General features: G+C 42.1%; 1 protein-coding gene across 1 annotated transcript in view; it reads right to left on the bottom strand.

Moving 5' to 3' along the window:
- TDRP (testis development related protein) overlaps nucleotides 1-3,800 on the bottom strand; it is a 48,573-nt gene that overhangs the window by 43,375 nt on the left and 1,398 nt on the right. The window lies entirely within an intron of this gene.

Here is a 3,800-nt window from a genome sequence, read left to right as displayed (position 1 = left end):
TCATGGAATTCTCCAGGCCAGAATACTGGAGTGGGTAGCCTTTCCCTTCTCCAAGGGATCTTCCCAACCTAGGATTCAAACCTAGGTCTCCTGCATTGCAGGTGGATTCTTTACCAGCTGAGCCACAAGAGAAGCCCAAGAATACTGGAGTGGGTAGCCTATATGGATGGCAAATGAGCAAGATGAAGAGATGTTCTGCATCAAATGTTATCAGGGAAATGCAAATTAAGCAACAGTGAGATGCCAGTCCTCATCTATCAGAATGACCAAAATGCAGAACACTGACATCACATGCTGGCAAGCACAGGAAGCAACAGGAAGTCTCACTCATTGCTGGTGGGCATGCAAACTGGTGCAGCCACTGTGCAGACAGTCTGGTTCTAACAAACAGAATATACTCTTACTCTATGATCCAGGAATCACAGTCCCTGGTATCTATCCAAACGAGTTAAAAACTAACATCCACACAAAACCCTGCACATGATGTTTTATAGAAGCTTTATTTAAAATTTCTAAAACCTGGAAGCAACCAAGATGCCACTCTGCAGTGAACTGGTAAACTGGTACATCCAGACAATGGGATATTATTCCGCATTAAAAAGAAATGAGCTATCAAGCCATGAAAAGACACGGAGGATCCTTAAATGCACACTGCTCAGCCAGTAAGAGAAGTCAATCTGTACAAGCTGCATATCTTATGATTCAACTCTGACATTCTGGAGAAGCAAAACTATGGAGACAGCAAAAAGATCAGTGGTTGTGGGGGGCAGGGGAGGGATGAATAGGCAGAGCAGAGGGGATTTTTAGGGCAGTGAAACTATACTACATGGCACTATAATGGTGAATTCATGTCACTATACACTTGTCTAATCCACAGAACAGACAACACCAAGAGGGAACCTTAATGTAAACTGTGGATTCTGGGCAATAACAGTGTGTCAGTGGAGGTTCCTTGGCTGTAACAAATGGGATTTTGCTAGTATGGGGGAGGCTGTACATGTGTGGGGACAGGGGGTATATGGGAACTCTGTTTTCCACTGAGTGTTGTTGTGTACCTAAAAAAAAAAAAAAAAAGGTATAGACTGTAATTCTATAAACTTGAAGAGACACAGGTTTGATCCCTGGGTCAGGAAGATGCCCTGGAGAAAGAAACGGTATCCCACTCTAATAAAATTTCTGGAAAATCCCATGGACAGAGGAGCCTGGAGTCTGTGGGGTGGCAAAGAGTTGGAAAGGATTGAGCGATTAAATAACAATCGTTATGTCTAGGTAGTATATATGTGGGTGCTTAATCTCCTATCCTTCCAACTTTTCTCTGTTAAAGGACAGAAATGGTATGGACCTAATAGAAGCAGAAGATATTAAGAAGCGGTGGCCAAGAATACACAGAAGAACTATACAAAAAAGATCTCCACGACCCAGATAATCACGAAGGTGTTATCACTCACACTCACCTAGAGCTGGACATCCTGGAATGTGAAGTCAGGTGGGCCTGACTTCAGAAGTATCACTATGAACAAAGCTAGTGGAGGCAATGGAATTCCAGCTGAGCTATTTCAAATTCTAAAAGATGATGCTGTGAAAGTGCTGCACTCAATATGCCAGCAAATTTGGAAAGCTCAGCAGTGGCCACAGGACTGGAAAAGGTCAGTTTTCATTCCAATCCCAAAGAAAGGTCATGCCAAAGAATGCTCAAACTAATGCACAATTGCACTCATCTCACATGCTAGTTAAGTAATGCTCAAAATTCTCCAAGCCAGGCTTCAGCAATATGTGAACTGTGAACTTCCAGATGTTCAAGCTGGTTTTAGAAAAAGGCAGAGGAACCAGAGATCAAATCACCAACAACCACTGGATCATTGAAAAAGCAAGAGAACTCCAGAAAAACATCCTTTTTTGCTTTATTGACTATGCCAAAGCCTTTGACTGTGTGGATCACAATAAACTGTGGAAAATTCCCAAAGAGATGGGAATACCAGACCACCTGACCTGCCTCTTGAGAAATCTGTATGCAGGTCAGGAAGCAACAGTTAGAACTGGACATGGAACACCAGACTGGTTCCAAATAGGAAAAGGAGTACGTCAGGGCTGTATATTGTCACCCTGCTTTTTTAACTTATATGCAGAATACATCATGAGAAATGCTGGGCTGGAGGAAGCACAAGCTGGAATCCAGACTGCTGGGAGAAATATCAATAACCTCAGATATGCAGATGACACTACCCTTATGGCAGAAAGTGAAGAAGAACTAAAGAGCCTCTTGATGAAAGTGAAAGAGGACAGTGAAAAAGTTGGCTCAACATTCAGAAAACTAAGATCATGGATTCCGGTCCCATCACTTTATGGCAAATGGATGGGGAAACAGTGGAAACAGTGTCAGACTTTATTTTTCTGGGCTCCAAAATCACTGCGGATGGTGACTGCAGCCATGAAATTAAAAGACGATTGCTCCTTGGAAGGAAAGTTATGACCAACCTAGATAGCATAATAAAAAGCAGAGACATTACTTTGCCAACAAAGGTTCATCTAGTCAAGGCTATGGTTTTTCCTGTGGTCATGTATGGATGTGAGAGTTGGACTGTGAAGAAGGCTGAGCGCCGAAGAATTAATGCTTTTGAACTGTGGTGTTGAAAACTCTTGAGAGTTCCTTGGACTGCAAGGAGATCCAACCAGTCCATCCTAAAGATTAGTCCTGGGTGTTCATTGGAGGAACTGATGTTGAAGCTGAAACTCCAACAGTTGGCCACTGATGCCGAGAGCTGACTCATTTGAAAAGACCCTGATGCTGGGAAAGATTGAGGGCAGGAGAAGGGGACGACAGAGGATGAGGTGGTTGGATGAGGTCAGCAACTCAATGGCCATGAGTTTGAGTGAACTCCGGGAGTTGGTGATGGACAGGGAGGTCTAGCGTGCTGCAGTTCATGGGTTCGCAAAGAGTGGGACACGACTGAGCAACTGAACTGAACTGAATTTAACTTAAAAGGGGAAAAAAATCTGTTTTGGGATTCATTAGGAGAAACAGAAGCGGAACATAGAAGAATAGATTATAAATTAGATTATAAAACTTTAAGTTCATTCAGAGACAATACTGCTTATCTTTGACCAATAATAGTTATTTACAGAATTAAATAAGTCTGTAACCACATTTAAACTGCACTTAAATTCTCAACATTATATTTAAGAAAGCTGTTGTTTAGAATAACCATAAAATTTTGAGATTTAAAAAGTAAATAGTAGGGTGAGCACTAAAACTACCAAGAAGTGGTTTCTGAAAGACCCTACAGACAGGGATCATATTTAAATGCTTATCCAAGGGTATTTAACTCCTACTAAAAAAATATCCAAATGAAGCAACTTCAGTTCCAAGGGAAGTTATTTAGAACCAACTGGGAAAGAAACAACCTCGTGAACTATTTCCAAGAGCCGAGAAGAGAGGCACAGATCACCATTAACTTCCGTCCTACGCCAACAGCAACAGGAGAGGGTTTCCAAACATTTAACAAACAAGAAGTTGTCGTATTACCACCGTCATTGTTAAAAAAGCTGAATTTCTGACCTAATTTCACTGCATAGGAAAAGGAACACCGCGTTGGGGGTGGGGTGGAGGGGAGCGTATGTAACGCGCACAGGATCCACCTGGGGTCCTTTTTAATTAAAAAATTCTAAACATTCCAGGCATATCTCCGAACTTGTAACGGCAGTGTCTGTCTAAATAAAGGCCATCTGCCTTCTTCCTCCAACCCAGGGTTTAAACAGAGGTGAAGGTCTGTTTGTTATCTGAAGAGGTATTTAGCGCACTC

This window comes from Bison bison, unplaced genomic scaffold (assembly GCF_000754665.1).
Source record: "Bison bison bison isolate TAMUID 2011002044 unplaced genomic scaffold, Bison_UMD1.0 scf7180017864037, whole genome shotgun sequence".
Lineage (NCBI taxonomy): Eukaryota > Metazoa > Chordata > Mammalia > Artiodactyla > Bovidae > Bison > Bison bison.
The sequence above is the reverse complement of the archived record's forward strand: the minus strand, read 5'-3'. Positions and strand labels throughout refer to the sequence as shown.